The 26,868-nt window shown below is 41.4% G+C and overlaps 1 protein-coding gene across 7 annotated transcripts in view; it reads right to left on the bottom strand.

Moving 5' to 3' along the window:
* LUZP2 (leucine zipper protein 2) overlaps nucleotides 1-26,868 on the bottom strand; it is a 431,446-nt gene that overhangs the window by 239,027 nt on the left and 165,551 nt on the right. Inside the window, exon 1 of one of the 7 annotated variants that reach the window (XM_045012219.1) lies at nucleotides 15,795-15,817. The exons of the other annotated variants lie outside the window; for them this stretch is intronic. The gene's annotated coding sequence lies outside the window, so the exon portion shown is untranslated. Of the gene's footprint in view, nucleotides 1-15,794; nucleotides 15,818-26,868 lie in introns of those variants that run through there. 7 annotated transcript variants of the gene reach the window in all.

The following is a 26,868-nucleotide window of genomic DNA, read 5'->3' as shown; positions in this document are numbered from 1 at the left end:
ATCAATTGAAAACTAATATCATACTAACTATGAATATTATTGACTGGTGTATGTATGGGAGGATAAATTCAGAATTACAAACATATTGGGAATTATGTTCTTCAAGTGTGTCTGCCAGGCAGGGCTGAAGTTACCATATCCTAGACAAAGGAACATGGTTCTGCCACCTGGACGGTATTTCCAACGCACATTAAGAGATGGTAGGAATTCAATTTACATAAAAAGTAAAAAGGACTATCGAGCCAACAAGGAGGAGATTCACAGGGTGAGGACATTGCAGGAAATGGATCAATTTGCATTTTAGCAAAGACCAGCGAGGGGAGGAGAAGGGAGATGAAATGTCCTACACCAGATGACTCCATGTTGCTTTCCTCACAGCTTGAATGAACTTCAGTATGGGGTAACCAAAGAATCCAAAATTATCTTTCATTTAAGATGGCAAAGGAATCTAGCACCTTCGACTTTATGGAAGATATTGACCAAGGTTTGGTCAGCCATCATGCTGGAAGGTAGATTCATAAGGAAACAACCCTGAACAAAGGCTGTAATTTTTTAAATTAAGTCTTAGCCTCTAGAAAGCGTTTTTCACTTATATTAGCCTGTAACCTTTTCTAACGCTACCCTTTATATTTGAAAAGGAGATAGGAATTAAGTGAGTTTGTTAATAAACTTGTTTTACTTTTAATCTAAACCAACCCAGTGCTGAATTTGATTTAAAGTGAATGTTAACTCCAGCTAAAGTGGCAAGCTGCTGTGTATGATATCTTTAGAGGAACAAACAAACAGGTAAACATTAATAGCTCTCTGAATGGTCCAAGCGAAAGTTGGGCATTGCGGAGCATATGGTTTTGGGAAAATTCAGGACTGGGGGTATTGGGATCATCTTGCCAGATGTAACCAAGGCAGGGGGAGACAGTGGTGTAACAAGCAGGCTGCTAGAATCAGAGTTGGGAGGGATGGCTCAGTGGTTTGAGCATTTACCTGCTAAACCCAGGGTTGAGGGTTCCCTCCTTGAGGGGGCCATATAGGGATCTGGGGCAAAAATCTGTCTGGGGATTAGTCCTGCTTTGAGCAGGGGGTTGGACTACATGACCTCTTGAGGTCCCTTCCAACCCTGATATTCTATGAAAACACAGCTGGAAGAGTCCAAACAAGAGAGCTACAGCAGCAGAGCATTTTGATGCACTCAGAATTACAGGGCAGGCAGTAACACAACCCCTCATGGTCTGAATTACACCCCAGAATATGACAGGAGTCTATGTCGCATTGACTTTTACTGAAAGTCAATTAGATTGGTGGAGCTATTTCAGTAAACTTGGTCCTGGAATGTAATTATTGCATTTAGTAAGGTTATTTTGTCTAGCCATTCTAGAGAGTTACTTCCTTGTAACAGCGGAAAATTCTATTGATTCTTTCTATGAAGAAGTGATTGGCAACTTTACAGAGCATTTATTGCTTCATTTTTAGAGAAAGGAAACTTGTTACAAAGCAAGAAGAAATATCTTCTGATCTTTTGGGTGCTGGATACAAGATATATTATATATAAAATCTTACATAACAGAATAGCTTTTCTTGTGTTGCCACTTCTGAGTAGGACTGCCCTTCTATTATATAAAATCTGAATTCTAGGTCACTTTTTTCCACCTTTGCAGGTATGGGTCTGAAATCAGCCAGTTGACAAGAGTTTCCTGCAAATGCTGAGCACCCTTAAGTTCCACTGACTTAACAGACTTCAAGAGGAGCTGAGGGCATTCATAATGCCAAATGAGGCACTTGGAACCTTGCAGGATTAGCCCATGGATTTGGATGAAATGATTTATTTAAACTTAAGTTTATTATGTATTATACTTGTTTTTTTAAACAAGTGGACTTTAGACTGAATGATTTCATAAGGGTATAAATATATCACCTCTTGAAAGGATCATCTGGGAATTCAAATGTATATATATATATATATATATATATATATATACATATACATACACACACATACACACTATTGAGAGAGGTAGGAATGAAAGGCTGACTTCAGAGTAATGTTTTCAATTTAATTTCCAATTCAATTTATTTATTCAACCTGGAAACAACTCTTGATAGATATCATCTATCTCTAGATCTCTATACATATAAAATCAAGAGTTCTCTCCAGGTTAAATAAATAAATTGAATTGGAAATTGAATTGAAAACATTACCCTGAAGTCAGCCTTTCATTCCTACTTCTCTCAATAGTACCATAGTATCAATAAGTTCTTGCTTAATTGTAAATCAGTGGTGCAGCTGGCTCTTCAGCACAGATGGGGTAACTCTACCTTTAAGGTAACTCAGTCTAAGGTTTAACTTTGGAGTCGTTTAACTTGGGAGTGCCTGTTGCATGCCTATTAAATACAGTTTGTTCTATTTATTTACTAGAATTTTAAAACAAAATACACACACAAGCAGCAAAATAAACAAATCAGATAAATAGGCTCTATTATAAACAACATACATTTGGCCAGTTTTACTTATGGAGTTCCTTTAGTAAGTATGATCTGTGACCTACAAGCTGGAACCATTTCCCTGGTGTCTTAAAGCAAACAGGGAGGCATTGGTCTCTTATTAATTGAGATTCTTGTGTTTCTCAAGAAGGTAGCATGTCAGCTTCCTTCAAACAAATAATGGTTAGGCCCATGATTAAGAGAACATGATCTTTTCATGGTGGCACTGTCACATAGTCTCTAATCATCCCTTTTTCTGGAAAGATAATGGAAGATGGAGCGACAAGGCAATTTATGCAGAATTCTCAGATTTGCCTAATCCCTTTCATTTGGACATTGGTCTGGGCATGGTAGCGCAACTCCATTAGTCTTGTTCATTAGCAATGGCCCAGGACAGATGTTCATGCTGATCCTGTTAGGTTTGTCATCAGCCTTTGATACCATTTACTGAGAGTTTGTTAACTTGCTTGGTAGAGTAGATGGTATTGTTCTTGACTGACTGATATTTCTGCTCCAAGTGTGTCTGTGCAAGTGATCTTTTGGGTAGGGTTCTGCAAGACCATTTCATTCATTTTGTTCAATACATATAACAAGTTGCTGGCATATTCATATATAACAATACTACTACTTCATTGCGCTGTATCAACATTAATGAAGGGAAAATCCTGCAACATTTACTCAAAAATCAGTCTCATTACTTCAAAGTTTGGTTTTAAAAATAGCATTACACTTTCTATAAAGACAGACAGATGTCAATCCTCTCTTCAGTTCCATTCAGGCAGATCTTTAGGTCTGTATACATGCCCTTTGTAGTCACAGGGATCTGTCTGTGGAGATCTGAATTCAACATGGGACCCAAGATGTGAATACAACTCTAAACAATACATCTTTATAAACTTTTGGATTGGTTACAGCTCCCTTGCTTCTTAGAGGGATGCTTTCAGGCTTTGTTAAGGCCTGAATCTGCAAAATTTACTCACACAAGTAGCCTACTTTAAGTCTACATTTGAATGGGATTATTTGTGTGATGAAGGACTGAAGGTCATAAAAAAGAGCAAGGAAACAGTTAACCATCCTAAAAGGCAGAAAAAAACATTGTAACAAGGTTTGGGTGCATTCACATCTTGGTGCATTTTTTATATTGCACTCAATGAAATTTAAAACCACTTTGTTGAAAGTTTGATTTGCAGAATAGAAAACAGTAATCATACAGTGACAAGTTTGGAATAACTGTAGCTGAAGAATGCAGTATCTTACTGGCTTGATTCATTTATTTATTACACACTGCTGGTGTAAATAACCTGGTTTTGAATGGTAGTGTTTTATCAGTAATTTTCTGTTCTGCTTTGTGTGATGTTTTATAAATGACCCTAAAAGTTTAATAAATTTCCAAAAAGGGGTAGACATTTCTGTGAATAAGAAAAGTATCTGCATTCACCCTAGCCAAGATTAAAACTATGAGAGAGAGAAAAAAAATCTCCTCATGCTTCAAAATCAACTGATCAGCTGGGGTCAAGAAGAATGTCTCTCTATGGTGACATATCTGAGAGTTAGGTACACTGTGGGGGAAGGGGATTTACAGTTTCCTCTGAAGCATCTGGCACTAGCCACTGAGACTCAGGTTATCAGACTGATGGGCCATTCTTTGTTTCAGCAGGGCAATTCCTGTGTTCTTATGTTCATAAGGAGTTCAGCACCATCTGCAACTTTTGATCAGAGTTTTGGCAAGAGCTGAAAGGTGACGTTTGAGCAGATGTTCTAATCCATAACTGGAACCACTATATATGCATTCACTTAACGATGATCAAGTGTAGTTTAATGGTATAATCATTCCTCTCATGAAAACTGTTGATATGACGATATCTAACATTTGTTATCAGTGTCTTTGTTCTCACATCTTAGCAATAATTGTATAAAGTTCAGAATGGGTCAAGAGCTTATCAAACAATTTTCCATTTTACAAAGAACAGCCGATTAATTGATTGTCTTCCATTTCTCCTTTGTGATGGATTAAAACTAAAGTTACCATCTCATTGATAAAAGCATATCACAAGGAAAACAATGTGAACTATTGATGACGTGTCCAAAGGTAAATATATGTGACAGTAATTCCTGGATGAAACTGGATTTGGGATCCATTTTTCAACTTTACAGTGGAAAAGAGGTGATATTGTGTGTGTGTGTGTGTGTGTGTGTGTGTGTGTGTGTGTGTGTGTGTGTGTGTGTGTGTGTGTGTGTGTGTAAAAAAGAAAAAAAATTACTTGTTTAACCTCATCTTTTGGAAACTGATTTCTGTAAATCATGAGAAAATATGGGACATCTTAAACATCACAATTTACATTCCAGCTTCCTACTTTATTAGCAATTTCTTTTTACCTCTAATTTACTGTTTTAAAAACATTTATATTTTGGGCCAATCCTGCAATCCCTCTGAAGTGGAGAAGGCAGAGACCACCTACTTGGTACACCATCCTATGGGGAATGTATATACTGAGAATACTTTCTTCATTCTTCTTGAAGGCACATTTTTCTCTGCTATGTAAAGCAAGATATTCATTTCCCCCCTGACAATTATGAAGGAAAAAACAAAATAAAGCCACCATCACATATGGTATTATATATATAGTACATATTATATCCAATAAATCTCCTAAAATATTCTTTTAAATATCCTGTGATACCATGCACATAAAATTCAACTCTGTCATGGGTCTACCCTCACTTGAAACTGGGCGGTTTCAAAGTGAGGACCCGCATGTATTCTGCCACCATGTCCTATGGGATCTCACCCCCACTTTGAGCTTGTGGGTTCAAAGATGGGGACCCGCAGGTATTCTGCCACCATGTCAAAGGTCTCACCCCCACTTGGAACTGTCGGGCTCCAATGTGGGGACCTGACTTGGTTTCCCTTTAAACTACCATGTCCTGGTCTGCACTCTCACTTGAAACTGGGGGGTTTCAAAGTGAGGACCAGCATGTATTCCCCCACCCTAAAATCCTAGGGTAGGTCTCCTTGTCGCTGCCACCACTCAATCATGAAATGTGGATTGAGACACAGTCCTTCCCCAAAATCCTAGGGGATTCCAAGAGCCCCAAATCCATGGAGTTCTCACACCCAGGAGAAACAAACCATTCCCCCTGCTTCCTCCCCCCCTCCCTTTTCCTAGGAGAGATACCGGGATCCAACTACAGAGGGATACCTCCCCCTCCCCTTTCCCTGAGAATCCACCCAAGGAAAGACCAACAAGTCCTTAATAGAAAAGAATTTATTAAAGAATAAAAAGAAAATACAGAATCTCTATGAGCCCAAGCTGGACACTCATAGGGTATAACCTTATCAATCTCTGGAGAGAATCCCCTCTCCCCCTTTTCTCAGTAAAAGCAATATCAGCAAACAGGAATAAAGCATTTCCTTTAGCAAACACACAATTGCAAATGTAGAAATCAAATCATAAGACTAATTCACCTTTCTAATTAATACTCACTATTAATTAGTAGAAACTACTCCAGGAGAACTTGGAGACATGACTGTCCTCTGTTAGATCCAAAAACAGTTCTCACTCAGACAAAGGCTTCCCTCCACAGAGATTTGAAAAAATCTTATCTCTGATTGGTCCTCTGGTCAGGTGGTCACCAGGTACTACATGTTAACCCTTTACAGGTAAAACAGACCTTAACCCTTAACTATCTGTTTATGACAAACTCAAAGGAACAGTAATATGGTTTGTAATACTGCACATTTTATGTGATGATTTGCTCATAAATACACACAAATAACGTATCTGTTACAACAAGAGAATACAAATGGAGCAGAACTTTTCTCTAATCATTACTTTAAGTGGCATTAATAAGCACTAAAGTAAGTTACAAGGAAATTATAAGATGTGTTTCAAAATAGAAAATATTGGATGAGATCCTTAGGACAGCTCTAGACTCTTTACAGCAGGACAAATGCTAGAGTGGAGTAAATGGGCGCTTAAAGCCCCAATGCTGCCTGGGCGGGGGTGAGGAGGGAATGATTGCATCAGTACAGGCTCTATCGAAAACAACCTAGCAAGTCCCAGCATAGGAAGTGTGCCACGGCAGGCTTGGAGGCAGTGCTTCAGCACATAATACTGCTAAAATTCTGCACAGCACTGCCTTGGGGGAAAAACGATGAGAGGAATACACATGTTCTGGTGCCACATGAGTGAGGTTAAGGAACATGAGTAATAGGTATGCACAGGTGTTGTCTGGCCACATATGAGCATTGGGCCTTTTGTGCTTTGGTTTCCACAAGTTTTTAGTTACCATATCTAGTAGCATGCTCTCTACAGAAGCCAGACTATACCTCTTCCTATATGGAATAAATAACCCACATTGACAAGCCTATCTGCTCTATAGGGCCATTATGCTGGTGAGCTTTCTGATAAATGTTTATAGCCAGTGGTTTGCCCCAATGCCAGGTAGAACTGGGGACATATGGGTGCCAGGTGTAGGCCAGAATTTATCTCAGTGTTTATTGTGTTTGTCCATCCATTCAGTATCTCCAAACATCTAGTCCCAGCTTGTGAGTTATTTTTCCCCTCTCACACACTGGTGTATGGAAGACACTAATTTCCTCCCAACCCCAGTCTGAAAGCATATTGGCTTTAGGTGGAACAAGATCACCCTTTGCTCCTCTGGGAGGTATCTTTTCACCAGAGGCTTCTCTCCCTTCCTATTGCTTCTATGTAAAGACCTCTGTTTTTCAGTGAATTGTTCAAAAGATACATGAATCCACTTATAATTAAAAGGACAGACACATGGGGCTAGATTCCCCATTGTCTTGCACCTTGTATAGTCTTCACTGTAGTCCAGTGCAAAGTGGGTTTAAAATGCTACTCAGAGAACACTTTGCACTGGTTTATATGAACACATAAGGTGCAGGGTAACAGGGAAACTGGCCCCAAACTTCTGGTATCCCCAGTAGACAAATTTGAGGGGGTACTATTCCCCATCCCCTCTCTTCCGTTTCTGCTCAGGGTTTCCTTGTGGAGAACAGAGAGGGTCAATTAATAGACAGACAAAAGACACAGAGACTTGAGAGTCATTCATAAAGTACAATAGGAAACTCAGGGCCTGATTCTTATCTTGCTCATGCAGTGTTCACACTACTGTAACTTATTGAGATCAGTGGGTTTACGTCTGATTTTCTGGTGGTGTGAGAGGAGACTTGGGGCATAGGATTCAATGCCAGAAACTGAAAACTACACGGTATAAAATAAAGAAAGGAAGAAAATAATGAAACAAAATGACAGTGTTTTTTTATCTGTATGGGAACAGGTATTTCACCAACAAAGGAGAAAAATCATTTTGCAATGAGTGTTGTGAAAGATTCCTCTTAAGGTTTTCATACAAAAGGATAAAAGGAAATATTACTGCACAGCTCAAGAACAAGACAGTTGAGCTGATGAGGGACGCACTAATCTCACTGCAACACTTGCAGGTGGAAGGAAACATATACAAGATTTCCAGTACTTCCTCATTTGAAAATGATTTACCATCAGTTGCTTCTATACTGGAGAAATAAACCAACCATGTTCATAAAATTAAATGCAGTTATCATTTATAACATGCACACTATGTTTAAACAAATATACTATTTTTTCCATATTATTCAAACAATGACAACAATATCATTTCTTCATACTCCACATTCGCATAACTCTTCAAAGAAATCATTATTGCATACTAAATTTTCACCTATTTAAAATGGATTGTTGACTTTTAGGGAGTCAGAACATGATGACTATTTTAATTGACTTTGCTTGCTCCCCAGATAAAAGAGGTACCAGCTACTCCAAGATACCCTTGGTACAAGAATGGCTGCAGCTCAATAAGACTCTTGACAAAGGTCTTAGGAAAGGTACACATTTCATTGCAGATATTATGCTTTCTATTCAGACATTTCAAATAGAGATAAGCAAAGTGGGGCAGTTTTAATTCAGAATTAACCTATTTTTCCCCCAAAGGCATGTTGTATTATATTTGTTGCCCCACCCCTTTAAAAAATGTTTGGCATTGATAGTATTTCCCTAAGGGGTAAGCCAATACAAGTGCATGCATAAACAATGAATCTTTAAAACATGTGCAGCACAACTAAACAGAAGAATTTCAATTTATCTGGACCAAAAGAGAGACCTCAGATATCCATTACTTTAAAACTTCTGAACCAGTTTTCTTCACACTGTTTTTGTTTGTTTGTTTATTTAAATCTTTTTAAAGTGTGAGCTGCAGAGAAAAGTAAGTTTGGTGCAAATTTTCAGATTTCGGCATACAGGAGAAAAAGTATACATTATTAATATTTCCATGACCCAAACACAGCTAAACCGAGTTTACTCTAGCTTGAGGAAAATATCTTTGGACTCATAAGAAACAATGGCCAATTTACCCCTCCCCATGTATGTGTCTCCATGTATATATTTGAAAACTTAAAAAATGGGGAAGGAAGAACTAGAACAGAAGCTGGAACTCCGTTTCAGAGAGCTACTCCCACTGTAACTTGTTTTAGAGAGATAACCACACACACACACACACACCCACACACCATTTTCTCCTAAAAGTCTGTAACCTATGTCATTCACATGATCTTCAGCTTAATTGATTGCTAGCCAAATCCTCCAATATAATGTCAAGGATGTGTACGTGGGGAGGATTTCTTACATTATTCTAACTCTTGCCAGTTCAACAATTAGACCAGTGGCTATCTGATTAGAACAAAAGATGATCTTATAGCAACCACTCAATTTAAGAATAAAGAATATTGTTGCCTCTACTCCGATTGTAGCAGAACTGTATTGACTTAATCTTGAGCTATTTGTACACTTTGAGTAAAATGTTCAAATGTTAAGTAACTTAGGAACTTACATCTCATGGCAGTTAAGCTCCTAAATCAGGCACCTTTGGAAATTTTACCTATGGCCTGAAAACTTGTTGCTTGATTTCAAATGTTCCCCCTACTCTGCTCCAAAGAATGGTCCATTTAAAAATATCAGACAGATGATATTTCAGGAAGTCTTTGCTACATTTTTATTTTAATGGCAGATGGCTGTCAAATGCCTCAAACTACATTTGGAAGTGAGCATCAAAGAAATCAGCATTTTTTACTGTTATGCTGCAACGATAAGGATGCAGTGCGATATATTCCTTATCTCATCAACCTCTATTATCATGTTCTTAAAGTAACAACATAACATCTACAATTCAAGTTTCTACAATTGTTTCTTAATGGACACAGGCAAAGCTTATCAAGTTTGCAGTTTTGCAATCCTCTACAATTTTAAATTTTAGAGGGTTTGTTAATTCAAATTAAACACATTTTTACCTCTGTAATTTAAACAGAATGTTTTATTTTCCCCCAGGGTGACATACATTAAAGGAAGACAGGGCTGTGTTCCAAGACCCACCCACATATTCTTGTATTTGATTTTCATTCTTCCCATTTCTGTTCCATTTTGCACCATCTTTGTCAATTTACTTTTCTCCCATGCTGGACCTTTCCCCACAGTCTCTCCCAAACGGAGGATAAACCCAGTGATACTAGAGTCAACATTCAAACCCAAGATGTGAGAGTGAGTTTGAAGTTAGGTTAATTTCCATCCTGTCTTTAAATGCCCGATTCTTCTTCCTTTAGAGAGTCTCTCTTTCTCTTCTTCTTTTCTCTCTTTTTGCAGGGGCACCATGTCAATTTATCTAAAGCCATGTGTTTGCTTCTGATAACATTCCCCTAAACTACCTGGCTATGAATTGTAGCTATACAGAGCTAGTAACTATGCGTAAATCACATGGTAATTTGCATCATTCATTTCTAGTGAATCCTCTTGTCCTAGAAATATATCTTAGAGAATGCTGGAAAAAAGTGGGTTGATTTTTTTTCCAAATCTTTCTTCATAGGTCATGTTTTCTAAACCTCTTCTCATTTTGTATTGCTCTCCTTTGGATGCTGTCCAGTTTCTTTACATCTTTCTTAAAGTGTGATACCCCAAACTGGACACAATACTACAGTTGAGGACTCACTAGTGCCAAGTAGAGTAGGACGATTATCTAATGTAATTATACAACATTCCTGTTGATTCTCAACAGGATCACACTGTTGACTCATATTCCAAATGGTCAACTCCAACTACTTCAAGGGCAGGCATAAATCCATTATGAGCTGTATATTTGTGTGATTCAGTACCAGGGGAAACATTTCTGACACTAGCTAGCAATAGGGTTGTACCCTGAATCATTTCTACTGTAAGCTGTTATAACCTTCTATAATTACTGATTTTATAGACTAAGATAAGACTGAAATAATTTTGCATTCTCTTAAAAAACAAATGTGTTGATTGGGCCCAATGAAAGAGCAAAGGCAGATGTAAATGACCCAGGTGAAACTTCTCAACAGAGTGGCATGGAATTATAGTAATATGTTTTGTTTTGACATTAACGAGGGCCTCGGGGCCCAGACCTCTCACAATTCTACAAATTTACCAGTATGGCACTAGACATGAAAAAAGTGTACATGGCTTTGTCCCATGTAAATCAGTTGAAGAACTTACTGTTTACTATGGGCATGATAGCCAGGCTCACTAGAGCTCCACTAAATGTGTCTAGTGCAGTATTTGAAAACTGATTCAAATACAGACTCCAGCTGGGAAAATCAGTTGGGAAATGCATGCAATTAAATTCAGTGAACTGAACATTTTAACCATCACTCAATGAAAGCACAATAAAAAAAAGAAGAAAAAAAAGGAACTTGCCTGGCTGTAACGGTCATAGTTAAAAATTGATTAACAGGACTTCATCAGCTTAAAAAAATACTTCCTGAAAACCTTTTACATACTACTGTTCTAGGTAAAATCCAAGATTAGTGGAAAGGATTCTGTTTATTACCAGTTTGTTTATTTTGTGCATTTCACAGCAAAACATATATAATCAATTTCCCTTCTTATTTGTGTGGATCTTTCCCACACACACAGGAGAGACAAAAACCTTTAACAGGAAAATATGATTGTAAAACCACATGATTGACAAAGACTCAAAGGCAGGTATATAACTTTTAACACTTTTTTACTGCCTAGATTTCAAGTTGATAATGTCCCTTTAAGAATGGAAGCTTTAAATTGTGCAGCTCTGGTTATTGCGCAGGTATATTCAAATCTAGTATGTTTAATCTCTCTGGACATACTTATGACATTCTTGTCTGTATAAAAGTGCTTGAGCCAAATCAGGAAAGACATTTTGACTTGACAGAGGCTTGCTTAGTCTTCCTATTGTAAAATATCCAGATTAATGTCTAAATCATGAATCTCTATAACTTCAGCTACAGCTTTGTATCTATTCATGTCAAATTTATATCAGGCTGTACATAAGACTTCAGAACTGCTAATTAAATCAGTTATTGCCCTGACGTCTTAGTCTCCTCATGTTGATCTAGATGGAACTTCAATAACAGCAGGGCAAAATAAAACTGCCTCACATACAAGACACAACCTTGTTTTCAATTCCAGCAAGATGCCTACCTTGAATATTAGATACAGTTGCACACAGGGGGTCAGTACTAATAAAAATAAGTCTAGAAGGTCACACAGGGGTTTGCCTACAAATCAATTTGCACAGTGACAGGCATCTGAGGGACTGAATAATAAAATTGTCCTCTCTGAAGACCTCTCACTAAGCTTTCTAAAAGAGAACAGGAAGCCAGGCATTGTGTTTTCATGTCACTATCACAGAAGCATCAAAATGTAGAGCTGGAATTGACTTCCAGAGGTCATCTAGTCCAGCCCCCTGCACTAAGGCACGAGCAAATATATCTAGACCATGCTGACACGTGTTTGTCTAACCTGTTCTTAAAAATCTCCAATCACAGGGATTCCAGTACTGAACTACCCTTTTTGTTAGAAAGTTTTTCCTAATATCTTACTTAAATCTCTCTTGTTCCAGATTAAGCTGATTACTTCTTGTCCTCCCTGTGAAAGATCTGGCCGTTTTTCTGCAGTATTCTTAGAAGACCTTATAGTATTAACTGTATGTATTTTTGTGGGCTGGAACTTTATGTAACCTTCCTAGGGTGGAGATGTCACTGATGTAAGTCCTGGAGTTCAAAAGAGTATAATGAAAATGTACCAGAGATGTATGGTTATTTGGGACAATAAATTTTAAGCGAATTTCATGGGGAATCTCTAGGAAGGAGTTAATGCAAATTCCCCAGCTCCAGTTATACAAGAACCCAATCTTTCAAAACTATGCCCTGAGGAGAGGGTCATTATCTGCTGATTACCGGATATAGAAAAGCCTGAAAGCAAGATCAAAGTCCTGAGCTATCTAAAGAAATGACTGATCTGTCCAGCTGTTGTGCTAGCTCTGGAGCTAAGATGGATGAACTTGTAACCACATGGAGAACCCAGCTGTGGGATTTGAAGCACTGAAATCTACCAGACCTCTTGGCTGGAGTTGGAGGTGCTCATTAGTAAGATTTTTAGTATGTGTGTAGGGTTTGGGTTTTTTTGTAATTGTTTTTTATGTTTTCTCCATAATGCTTTCTGCCTTAAGAATTAATGTGCTTGCTTAGAAAGAGCTCTGTGGTAATTTATAACTGTAGGCAAAGTCCTCAGAGAAAGCACAGTGCTTTCTATTCTAGTGCTGGCTACTGTCTATTAGCCAGTCTGGCTTGCTAGTGATATCACAGCATAAAGCAGGGAGCTCTGCAGCCTCTCAATTCCCAGTCAGGAGGGAAGAAGGCATGAGTCTCTGCCTCAGAGAGGTGACAGCTGACAACCAGAAGCCTAAAGTTGCTGCCCTTGGTGGATTACATGTGTAGTTTCCCTGAAATTGTGACAATACCTTCAGTGGACATATAGAACAATTGATCTACATTCTCCTTACAACAGCCCTTAACACATCGAAGACTTATGTCCTCCTTCAGTCTTCTTTGCTCAAGCCTAAACTTGCCCAGTTTTTTTTAAACCTTTCCTCATAATAAAAGATTTAGAAAACCTGACTTTTTTTGTTGATCTTCTCTGGACTGTCTCCTGTTTGTCCACATATTTTCTAAAATGTAGTGCCCAGAACTGGAGAAAGTACTCCAGCTGAGGTCTCACCAGTGCTGAGTACAGCAGGACAATTACCTCCCATATCTTAGATAAAACACTCCTGTTAATATGCTATGATATTAGCCTCTCTCACACTTGCATTACATTATTCGCTCATATTCAATTTGTGATCAACTACAGCCCACAGATCATTTTCAGCAGTATGTCTGCCTAGCCAGTTATTCCCCATTTTGAATCTGCATTTGATTTTTCCTAAGCATAGCATTTTGCACTTGTATTTAGTGAGTTTCATCATGTTGATTTCATACTAGTTCTCAAATTTATCGAGATCATTTTGAATTCTAATCCTGTTCTCCAAAGTGTTGGCAACCTCTCCCAACTTGGTATCATCCACATACGTAGGCACTGACACCGTGGGTGCTCTGGGGCTGGAAAAAAAATAGTGGGTGCTCAGCCCCCCACCAGTGGGCCCCTCCTCCCTCTTTGTTCCCCAGCGTCTTCCACCGGTAGCAGGCCCCACTGAGCAACTCCTTCCCCTCTCCCTCCAGCGCATACAGGAGGCACTGGGGAAGGGGTGGGGGTAGGAGCAGGGGCAGGAAAAGGTGGAGCAAGGATAAGACTAGGTGATGTGTTGGGGAGGAGCATGGAGGCAACTGCCCCAAATGCCAGGCATTGGAAGGGGCAGGGGGGCCAGGAGTGGAATCAGCCCTTCTGGCTGCTAGGATGCTGCTCTGCAGCGTGGTGGGCTGGCGGCTGCTTGAGGGAGCCTGGTTGGGGAGGAGGTGGCTTCCGCTCTCCACCCAGGCTCGGGTGCCAAAAACCAGGGCAAGTAAGCCAGAGCCCCCCCTCATCCCCAACACATTTCCAGCTCACTCACTCACGGTCTCTGGCAGCCGCCTCCTCCCCAACCAGATTCTCTCAGGCAGCTGCTGGGTTGCAGAGTAGCAACCGGGAAGGGCCAGCATTAGAAGCGTCTCCCTCCCACTCCCTGCCCAGGCTCTAACCTGCCAGGGAGAGCGGCAGAATATGCCAAGGGGAGGCAGGTGCAGTGGGAGGACAGAGTGTTCCCCTTGCCGGTAACATAATGTGGAAAGAGCATGGTGGCCCTGGGCTGTGCGGGGAAGGGGGAGTTTGGCCGGGGAGGGGACACACGTAATAAATCCCTCACATGCAGAAAGGGGGTGAGCCACCTCTAACAGTATCCCCTCCTTACCCTGGACCCAATGTATCCAAGCTATATACATTTAGCCATACTAAAAACACACTGGTTTGAGTTCTTATTTTCAAAGAAAACTCTTTACTCAGAGGCACAGTTAAGAATTTTTTTTCTGAAAAAGAAGACGTTGTTTTAAATTCTGCCTTCATCTGTTTTAATGGAGAGTAAGTAATGAAAATAAAAAGAACACAAGGATGAAAAAGGACTCAGGCTTTCCAGAGTGAGAGTGCTTTTTCAGATTACTGGACACTGAGGGTGTGCCTTCACTGCAGTTAAACACCCGGGTCTGGCTGAGGTCAGCTGACTTGGGGCATGTGGGGCTCAGTATGCAGGGTGTAAAACAGTGATGTAGACTTTGGGGCTTGGGTTAGAGCCCAGGCTCTGGGACTCTGTCCCCTTGTGGGGTCCCAGAGCTCGGGCACCAGCCCGAGCCTGAACATTTACATTGCAATTTTACAGTCCTATAGCCTTAGACCTGCAAGCCTGAGTCAGCTGACAAGAGCCAGCCGCAGGTGTTTAATTGCAGTGTAGACATATTCTGTGGGTTGGAGACTGTTTGCTTCCCTGAGATCAGTGTTCTCAGCAGATTGCTTTCTGTAAGTGAGAAATCTTCTTCCTGAAATGCTGGCTCTGTTCCTATAGCACTTTGTTCTTCTGTCATCACACCTTCTATTATGTGACTTCCATTTGTTAAAAGAATATTACATTACCTCTATCCTCTAGATAACACCTTCATTTCCAACACAGCTAAGGAGGTCATGTCTATTGTTCAATCTCTTTGTATAAAAATGGAAAAGGCAGACAAACATAGCAGCTTTACCTTGCATCAAATGTACAAGCTATTTGTGTGGCTCATGAGGTATGTTTTCTTTTTCCTTTAGAATTCATCTAAGCAGGGTCAACATAGAAATGAATCTACAGTAGCTGATGAAACATCTTCCTGACTCATTTAAAACTATTTTAATAAATGTGAAAATAACAGCTAGGAGCAATAGTAACAGCATCAACAAAACCAGTACAATAAAAATAGAACCTCTCTCTCTCACCTCACATACCTGATCCACCACTGCACAGTAGACTTTTAGGTTGGTGAAAATCCATTGCAATGGAGTTACATCACTGTAAAACTGAAATAATATAGTTGTGAATCAAGGCCAATGTCTCCAAAGCTTTTGCCTGAATGCCTTTCTTCTAGGGTGGGTTAACAAATTTTGAACAAAATATTTTCCTGTGGAAAATGAGGGGTTGTTGATAGTGATATTTTATATAGGAAACTATTGATTTTGATAGAATTTTCTGTGAGGGAAATTGGGGAAAAAACAGCTTCTGATCAGGTCTGCATTAGTTTCTGCATCTGCCTCAGACACTGTGGTGCATCATGGGAGTTGTAGTTCTGGTTCCCGTCTGCCCCTATTCTCCACTATGGGCTTTGCTCCTTTGCCAGACTACATCTCCCGTGATGCCTCATAGTCTCAACCGATTGCTGAGCCACTGTGATTCCCATGGGAGATGCAGTCCAGCCTGGGAACAGGTCCAGAATGCTAGAATGGGATCATGAAGTACCTAGAACTACAACTCTCAGGTAAAACCAAGGCAGCTCAAGTGGCCGCAGATATCAATGTCAGCCTGACCTGACATTAAGCATTTCATTTTGAACAAAAAATGCTGAGATGAAACATTCCAACATTTCTGAATCAAAATGCCATTGAACTTTTTTGTTTCAGTAAGTTTTAATATTTTGTCTTTTCATCCTAATTTGGGGCAAAAACAAATTTTGAAATATTGAAATTCCCCACAGGACATAAACTTCATTTTTTATTCAGCTCTGCCTTATTCTAAATGGGCCCTGTTAATATTATCTAGTGTGAATTCTAATCTGATGTTAACCAAGTATATATATTCTAAGTTCAAAAAATAAGAGGCAAAATGAATTTAATTCTTCCTCCTTTCCTGTCAAATTTACAATGATTACTCATTTGGCAGACAGAAATCTGTAGCTCCTGGCACAATTTCCAGATTTAGATAGTTAATGTTTGATTAGTGTGAGGGGAATACATTTCAGAGAAAGAATATTGCAGCCAGGAAGGTAAATGTTCCTGAATGTGCCCTTGTGGTTTTGCCTCTCTTTGGCATTGTAGTGACCTACTCGTATACACTCCAATTACTTCCTCCACTCCTCCCCACCGCACACATTTATATAACCATTCACTTGGGACTCAATATGCAGACACACACACCTCCATTATCGGGCACTTTTAGTAAGGAAGGGAACAAAGAAGCAATTATATTTTTCCAGAGAATACATAACACTATGCTAAGATCAATAAGGGATCAGTTGTGAGCTGGCCTGCGTGGAAATAGGGGATATAGGGTACCCCCTTGTTTCCCTGAATGGACTTCTCATATCGTTAATCACAATGTTAGAGGGGTGAGAAACAGCAATTATTTCAGGGTCACTGCTCTTCCTTCACAGGTAGGTGGAGAATGGGCAGGCAGGGGCGAGGAAGGGCATAACATTGGCAAAAGTGCTTATGGAATCTTAATAACTAAAACTGGTCAGGATCTCAGTTTTATATCTCATCTGGGAAATGGCATCTCCAATAGAAGAGCACCCCATCCCAACAGTCTTGGGTTATTGGTTCAGTACAGTCTCAGAGGAGAGAGTATCACCTGATGTAGCATCAATTCTAGAATCACATATTCAAATACAGGACTGGACAGGCCCAACACTGCTTCTTGTCAAGAAATGAATCCCTGAAGAATTTGACCAAGTTTGAAGAGATGATAATCTGAAGATATGAATCCAGTCTTTCTGGGCCTGAACCTCAACTGCGGCCAAGGGAAGGGCTGGCAAACATACACTTTGTGTTTACTAATCACACTACCACGGTGTGGTTGATTGGTCCTTTTGGTGCAAGTCAGAGCATTCTGAAGACTATCATCATCTGTGCCAATAGTCATCAGGACATATGGATATTACAGCCACAAACTCTTTTCTCTTGCCATGCCCCCTACACTGGCCACACCTCCTACACTGGCCACTACAATGGTTCTATGCACCAGAAGGATCCACTATGCCCGGGGAATCTCAATGAGTTTGGATTTGCTGATCTTAAAGCTGAGGTTGTGGAATGCCTAACAGCAACTGCATAGGCCTCGTTCAGGATGAGAGTCTTCAACATGCCCTTATATGGAAAAGAGCAACAGTGCTAGTTATTATGGGAAGAATGCCGGCCCCTGGATTTTGTGGCTTTTGACTGGTTTGTATCAACATTTTAACATTGTACAAATAATTATGGTTCAAATTCTACATTTGGATGTTTGTGTTCATCCACAGCTTCTACAGGAATCACGCATACATAGGCAAGGACAGAACTGGCCCTTTTTATATGTGTATACACAGTATCCATGCAGCAAGTAAAACTGAGCGTGTATGTCTAAAATGCAAAGCATTGTTTTGAGATAATACATATGCCATAAGAGAATAGCAATGTTTTTTTTCCTATCACTGACCATGAAGTGGAATTTGCATCCTTCTTGCTAAACTCGGCAGAAAGGTGGCAATACATAAAAGTAATTGTTCACAAAGACCCTCCTGCTGCAGGGTGCTGACCACCTTCAACTCCCACAGACTTTAAATGGCCCTACTCATATGCAGGTGGGCAAGGAATATGAAGAATCAGTCTCCTATTTTGCATTAATTGCATTTCTTATTGGGTGCTGTTAAAACAGATTATGAAACAAACAGAGGATTGACCTCAAGTGAGGTATAAGCAAATACTAGGAATGATGAATAAATTAATATCCCATCTTTGCACAAAATATTTTTAGAAATAAAGATAGAGGGAAAGGAAATATGAAGAATGGGAGCTACAGTATAAGAAGACATACCTCAGCATTAAAAGTATGAATAATTTTATCAGCAGCTCTGTAGCAATAGCATTATGCATGGCCATAGCCTAGTTCAGTACTTCATGTGGAAAGTGACTGTAGGTGTAAGGGATGGGCAAATTAGATCAGATGAAATAAGAACCTTCCAACAGACAAACTGTTTTGAGAAAAAATATTTCAGTGTTTTTTTGATGGGATGGAAGAGGAGAAAGGGGATGTTGGTCTTAGAGTGAGGGGCGAGGCACAACTCTACATTCTAGCAGACCACAACCAAATACTAGACCTTTGCACCAGTATTCGGGAGAATTCCAGTCATATTTCTCAAACCTCAAAATTCATAAACATCCAAATATATGAACCAACCCAAACTCCTCTGCTCAACCTAGATTGTAACCAGCTCCTACAAGGGGAAGGAGATAATTAAAAGAGTTCAGAAATCTTAGTGCAGAGGTCAATCTCATCTGCATTCTTTGCAACCATCTGAGCACCAGGACTGTGTGCCGCTAGCACCATGCCTGAAAGGGATGGAGCCATAGCAGCTAAGGAGCCACATGGCACTTTCTTTATGGTAACAAGTTATAAGCAACAGGCAGGCTCCACCTGTGTGACAGGTGTAAGGAGCACTGTGCTTTGGAGAACCACAGTGCCCACTTGGAACAGTCTCTGACATCTCCCAAGGCAATTTTGTGCCAATAAGGCTTAACTGTACTTCTTGTAAGGTTTATACACATCAAGTGAAAATTAGAGAACAGAGTCAGGATAGAGTAACCGTTACATCACATTCTAATTATATTTTATTGCTATATTTTAGAAACTGAACTTTTTGGGCTGGTGGACAGTTTTGCAGAAACTGAATTGTCACCTAATAACAATCTACTCGAAAGAGTTAGAAAATGAATGCGACTATGCAGTAACTGGGTCATTATAGAAATTATATGTTCAATTAAAATGTTAATAATGAATAATTAAAATATATCTAGCGTGTACATTCAAATGGGTCATGGATCATAAAAGCCTCTTCAGGAAAGCAATGCCTTTTCTTCAGCGATGTCAATAAATGTAGAGGCGCAAAGGACAATTCTTTTTATGTCTCGATTCATTTAAAAGAGGCATCACTTACAGTCTGGGGGATTTTTATTAAATTTATTTTACAGAGGTAAGATCAGATTCTGTGCCTGTGTAACCACATTGATTCCAAAGAGATGCAGGGATAGAACAGAACAGAATTTCCTTCTAGACTAGAGAAGAACAGAATCAGGTCACCTGGACACATTTTGAACCAACATATAAAATATTTGACTACGTTACTTCAGGTATTTGCATTCATGGAACTACACCAAGGATAAGTCAAATGAACAGAAGTGAATTTTTGCCTCCAGCTCAGTCTCTAGAGCTGGCCAAGTAGGCACCTTTCAGAAATTCTAAAATCTACTGAGAGGAAAATAAAACGTTACACAAATGACAGAAGCAATAGCTGAGTTTCATCTGGCACAACTTTTACTAGAGCACAAAAGGTTCAAGCCACTATTTGCTTTTCCAATAAATGAAATAAAAATCAATGATGAGAAAGAAACAATTTCAACAATGTTTTAACTGGTAGTGGACCTAGTAGTATTCATACCTATGCTGCATCTCTTTAGCATCAAGAATTCTGAAAAACCCTTGTTGTCAGGAGTTGATTAAATACCACCACAAAAAGACATGAATTCATGCCTCACTGCTAAATTCATTTATATTGCTACTGGAACATCTCAACGTGAGTCAGAGAACAGGCCGCTGCTGTTTCTGATTCAATGAAAAATGAATGGTATCAATGCTCACTATTTCAATGCCTCACCTTCTGCTCTTTTGTGTGTGCACAATCAGCATGGCAGATGAGTCACCAAAGGGTCACTTTTAGTGCGGCTGCCGGTATCTTCAGCAGCTAGTGATGAGTCCTGTAATAAAAATTACTCAAAAATTCCAACAGCCATGCTGGTTATTCCATATTGGCTTTTTTCCTAACCTTTTCATGTTAAATATTTACTTAGAAAGAAAAACAAACTCCGGCTGAAGAGTTTTAGGATAAAAGTCATATGGAGTAAACGAAAAAGACTAATATGAGTTTTAAATAAATGTGTAACCTACTAATATTAATTTAAATAAACAAGAAAGTAGGATCAATAGTTTGAGCATGGTACGAGAGGGCAGGTTCCTGTCGATATTTTTGTTACACCACTTCTGCCCATGTAGGGTATGTCCATACTGGAGCTGGAGGTGTAATTTCCAGTTTAGGTAGACATACAAGACCTAGCTTTGATCGAGGTAGCATGCTAAAAATAGCAGCATAGCCATGGTGGTGTAGTCAGTGGGATGCACTGGCTGCCCCAAGTATATACCTAGGGTTTCAGATAGGGTTGTGTGCAGGGCAGCTAGCCCATCCTGCTGCCCATGCCATTGCAGATACACTGCTATTTCTAACATGCTAACTTGATCAAAATTAGCATGTGTATGTCTACTGAAAACGGAAATTATACCTCCACCTCCAGTATAGAGTCATACCCTAACAGTCAGTATTCAGCACTCACAATTGGGGTTGAACCTGTGAAAATGATCAACATCCAGCAGCTTCAGTTCAGAATGAGAACTACTGAGTCCTGTGCATTTCTGACAATCTGGCCACAAATGTGGGAACTGAGTCCTTCTGGAAAGTGTGGCTTTAAATGAGTAAATTACAGTCTTTTCCCACAACCAGTGAATATCAAATTGGAGCAAGTAATGTTATTTTACCCAGCAAACTATGGTGGCTTGAAGCAAAGAAGAGGGTATTAGCCATGATCTTCTTTTAGAGCAGCTAGCATCTATGGAGGCTTTAGGAGCAGAGGGTCCGGAGTTTGTGGATGCTCCCCAGCCATTCTAACTTGGGGGACAAGAAGAGTGAGAAGTTCCTTGTACTGCTCGCATGCCACATGCACTGCATGCAGGGGCTGGCCACAGAGAAGCCCATAATTCTATTTGATTAAATAAGATTTTTCCCCCCAAACTCTAGATTCTGTATCACATTTAAAATAGACAGAGTTTACATAGAAACTACTGACATGTGATAGATACATACAGAGAAGAGAAAAATGGTGTTTGTGAATCAGGTTTTGGTATATTTACTGTGGCCAGGAGGGAACAATCGCCTTTTTTGGGGCCTGCAACTTACAGGCTCATAACTGGGTTTTTACCCTTCAGAAAGTGCCCATTCTTGAATGTTTTCAGGGAGCGTGGGTGGAATTTGTTATGATATCTCTGGGGATGAATTTTAAAGGGAAAGAATGGGAAAGCAGGTGCCTTAGGGCACTGGACTGGGACTCAGAAGACATTGGTTTTATTCCTGCTCTGCCACTGACCTGCAGTGAGAACTTAGGGTATGTCTTCCCATACGAAATTAGGTCGAATTTATAGAAGTCAATTTTTTAGAAATTGATTTTATACAGTCGATTGTGTGTGTCTCCACTTAAGTCCATTAACAGCATTAACTCGGCAGTGTGAGTCCACAGTACGGAGGCTAGTGTCAACTTCCGGAGCATTGCACTGTAAGTAGCTATCCCACAGCTCCCACAGTCTCTGCCGCCCATTGGAATTCTGTGTTGAGCTCCCAATGCCTGATGGGGCAAAAACATTGTTGTGGGTCGTTCTGGGTAAATGTCATCACCCCCCACCCCACTCCGTGAAAGCAACGGCAATAAATCATTTCTCGACTTTTTTCCTGGGTTACGACATACCACGGCAAGCATGGAGCCCACTCAGCTCACCATCACCGTATGTCTCCTGGGTGCTGCCAGACGTGGTACTGCATTGCTACACAGCAGCACCTCATTGCCTTTCAGCAGCAGACGGTGCATTATGATTGGTAGCCATCATCGTCGTCTCCTGGGTGCTCTTTTAGCTGACCTCAGTGAGATCGGTCAGGGGCGCCTGGGCAGATATGCGTACTCCTGACTGGCCTCTGAGAGGTCAGCCGGGGGCGCCTGGACATAAATGGCATTTCTGGCCATAAAGGACGATGGCCAGCAGTTGTACTGCACCATCTTCTGCTGAGCAGCCAGGAGACGACAATGGCTAGCAGTCATACTGCACCATCGGCTGCCAGCCTAAGATGAGAGAGATGGAGTGGATCAAAACAATAAAGAGGCAAGATTTGTTTTGTATTCATTTGCTACCCCCTCCATAAATAGTGTGGGGAGGGATAGCTCAGTGGTTTGAGTATTGGCCTGCTAAACCCAGGCTTGTGAGCTCAATCCTTGAGGGGGCCATTCTGTGTGACAACCTTGCAAGCCAACCCTGTAAGCCATGTCATCAGTCACCCCTCCCTCCATCAGAGCAACAGCAGACAATCATTTCGCATCTTTTTTCAGCACAGACACCATAGCACAGCAAGCATGCAGCCCGCTCAGATCACCGCCGCAATTATGAGCACTGTAAACACCACGCACATTATCCTGCAGTATATGCTGAACCAGAACCTGCAAAAGCAAAAGCAGGCAAGGAGGTGACGGCAGCACAGTGATGAGGACACGGACACAGACTTCTCTCAAAGTACGGGCCCTGGCAATGTTGACATCATGATGTTAATGGGGCAGGTTCATGCCATGGAATGCCGATTCTGGCCCGGGAAACAAGCACAGACTGGTGGGACCTCATAGTGTTGCACGTCTGGGACAATCCTCAGTGGCTGCAAAACTTTTGCATGCGTAAGGGCACTTTCATGGAACCTTGTGACTTGCTTTCCCCTGCCCTGAAGTGCAAGAATACCAAGATGAAAGCAGCCCTGAGTTGAGAAGCGAGTGGCGATAGCCCTGTGGAAGCTTGTAACGCTAGACAGCTACCAATCAGTCGGGCATCAATTTAGAGTGGGCAAATCTACTGTGGGAGCTGCTGTGATCCAAGTAGCCAACGCAATCAAAGAGCTGCTGATAGCAAGTGTAGTCACTCTGGGAAATGTGCAGGTCATAGTGGATGGCTTTGCTGCAATGGGATTCCCTAACTGTGGTGAGGCGACAGACAGAAGATATCCCTACCTTGGCACCGGAGCACCAAGCCAGCGAGTACATAAACCAAAAGGGGTACTTTTCAATGGTGCTGCAAGCACTGGTGGATCACAAGGGACGTTTCACCAACATCAACGTGGGATGGCCGAGAAAGGTACATGACGCTCACATCTTCAGGAACTGTGGTCTGTTTCAAAAGATTCAGCAAGGGACTTTCTTCCCAGACCAGAAAATAACCACTGGGGATGTTGAAATGCCTATAGTTATCCTTGGGGAATCAGCCTACCCCTTAATGCCATGGCTCATGAAGCCGTACAGAGACAGCCTGGACAGTAGTCAGGAGCTGTTCAACTATAGCTGAGCAAGAGCAGAATGGTGGTAGAATGTGCATTTGGACATTTAAAAGCGCACTGGCGCAGTTTACTGACTCAGGTAGACCTCAGCGAAACCAATATTTCCATTGTTATTACTGCTTGCTGTGCGCTCCACAGTATCTGTGAGAGTAAGGGGGAGATGTTTATGGCAGGGTGGGAGGTTGAGACAAATCGCCTGGCCACTGATTATGTGCAGCCAGACACCAGGGTGGTTAGCAGAGTACAGGAGGGTGCAGTACACATCAGAGAAGCTTTGAAAAACAGTTGAATGACTGGCCAGGCTACGGTGTGAATGTTCTGTTTGTTTCTCCTTGATGAACCCGCCCTCCCCGCTCTTTGGTTCACTCTACTTCCCTGTAAGCTAACCACCCTCCCTTCCCCACTTCGATCACCGCTTGCAGAGGCAATAAAGTCATTGTTGCTTCACATTCATGCATTCTTTATTAATTCATCACACAAATAGTGGAATAACTGCCAAGGTAGCCCGGGAGGGGTGGGGGAGGAGGGAAGGACAAGCCCACACTGCATTTTAAAACTTATTGAATGCCAGCTTTCTGTTGCTTGGGCAGTCCTCTGGGGTGGACTGGTTGGGTACCCAGAGGCCCCCCACCACCACGTTTTTGTGCATCTGCGTGAGGAGGCCATGGAACTTGGGGAGGAGGGCAGTTGGTTACACAGAGGCTGTAGCGGCAGTGTGTGCTCAAGCTGCCTTTCCTGAACCTCAACCATAAACCGGAGTATATCAGTTTGTTCCTCCAGTAGCCTCAGCATTGCCTCTTGCCTTCTATCACCAAGCTGATGCCACCTATCATCTTCAGCCCACCACTTATCTTCAGCCCGCCAACTGTCCTCGTGTTCATATTGTGCTTTCCTGGACTGGTCTGCCTCCACGCATCCTGCTGGGCTCTTTCAGTGTGGGAGGACTGCATGAGCTCAAAGAACATTTCATCGCGAGTGCGTTTTCTTCGCCTTCTAATCTTCACTAGCCTCTGGGAAGGAGAAGATACTGTGAGCATTGAAACATCTGCAGCTGTTGGAGGAAAAAAAAGGCAGCATAGTAGTTAAAAAGACACATTTTAGAGAACAATAGTAGACTCTTTCATGGTAAACCTTGCTGTTAACATTACATAGCACATGTGCTTTCAGTACAAGGTCACATTTTGCCTCTTCTTGAGGATATGCCTGTTTGGTGCAAGAGATCACACATGCAGGGTCGGGCAACAGAATTTGGCTTGCAGTCAGCCATGGCAAGACACAGTCTTTTGGCTTCTTTAACCTTCATAACATGTGGGAATGGTTTCAAACAGCAGCACCCTCATTTCCCATACCAAGCAGCCATTGGGTTGGCCATTTAAAATGGATTGGCCATGTAAAAGGAGGAGGGGCTGCAGTTTTTGGGTTAATGTGTAGCCCAAACCCAACTAACCGCCCCCCCCAACACACACACACCCAATTCTCTGGGATGAGCGCTTCACCCCTCCCCGCACCGCGTGGCTAACAGTGGGGAACATTTCTGTTCAGCCACAAGCAAACAACCCAGCAGGAACGGGCACCTCTGAATGTCCCCTTAATAAAATCACCCTATTTCAACTAGGTGACCAGGAATGATATCACTCTCCTGAGGATAACACAGAGAGATAAAGAACGGATGCTGTTTGAATGTCAACAAACACTGGGACCATACACTGCCATGATTTGTTATGCAATGATTCCAGACTACGTGCTACTGGCCTGGCGTGGTAAAGTGTCCTACCATGGAGGATAGAATAAGGCTGCCTTCCCCAGAAACCCTTTGCAAAGGCTTTGGGAGTACATCCAGGAGAGCTTTATGAAGATGTCCCTGGAGGAATTCCGCTCCATCCCCAGACATGTTAACAGACTTTTCCAGTAGCTGTACTGGCCGCGAATGCCAGGGCAAATTAATCATTAAACATGCTTGCTTTTAAACCATGTATAATATTTACAAAGGTACACTCACCAGAGGTCCCTTCTCCGCCTGGCCGGTCCAGGAGGCAGCCTTGGGTGGGTTCGGGGGGTACTGACTCCAAGTCCAGGGTGAGAAACAGTTGCTGTCGGGGAAAACAGTTTCTCCGCTTCCTTGCTGTGAGCTATCTTCCTCATCCCCGAAACCCGCATCCCTTTTGCGTGCTACTCCATTGACGGAATCAAAGCACAGGGGTAGGGTAGTTGTAGGGGCACCCCCTAAAATGGCATGCAGCTCATCATAGAAGTGGCATGTCTGGGGCTCTGACCTGGAGTGGTCATTTGCCTCTCTGGTTTTTTAGTAGGCTTGCCTCAGCTCCTTAAGTTTCACGTGGCACTGCTGCGGGTCCCTGTTATAGCCTCTGTCCTTCATGCCCTTTGAGATTTTTTCAAATGTTTGGGCATTTCATCTTTTGGAACAGAGCACGGATTCATCTCCCCATACAGCGATCAGATCTCATACTTTCTGTTCGGTCCATGCTGGAGCTCTTTTGTGATTCTGGGACTCCATCAAGGTCACCTCTGCTGATGAGATCTGCACTCACCTGCAGATTGCCACGCTGGCCAAACAGGAAATGAGATTCAAAAGTTAACAGGCCTTTTCCTGTCTACCTGGCCAGTGCATCGGAATTGAGAGTGCTGTCCAGAGCGGTCACAATGGAGCACTCTGGGATAGCTCCCAGAGACCAATACCATCGAATTGCGTCCACACTACCCCAAATTGGACCCAGCAAGGTCGATTTCAGCACTAATCCCCTTGTCGGGGGAGGAGTACCAAAATCGATTTTAACAGTCCTTTAAGTTGAAAAAAGGGCTTTGTCGTGTGGATGGGTGCAGGGTTAAATTGATCTAATGCT

This window comes from Mauremys mutica, chromosome 4, assembly GCF_020497125.1.
Source record: "Mauremys mutica isolate MM-2020 ecotype Southern chromosome 4, ASM2049712v1, whole genome shotgun sequence".
NCBI classification, from domain to species: domain Eukaryota; kingdom Metazoa; phylum Chordata; order Testudines; family Geoemydidae; genus Mauremys; species Mauremys mutica.
Note: the sequence above shows the minus strand (reverse complement) of the source record. Positions and strands in the feature narration are given on the sequence as shown.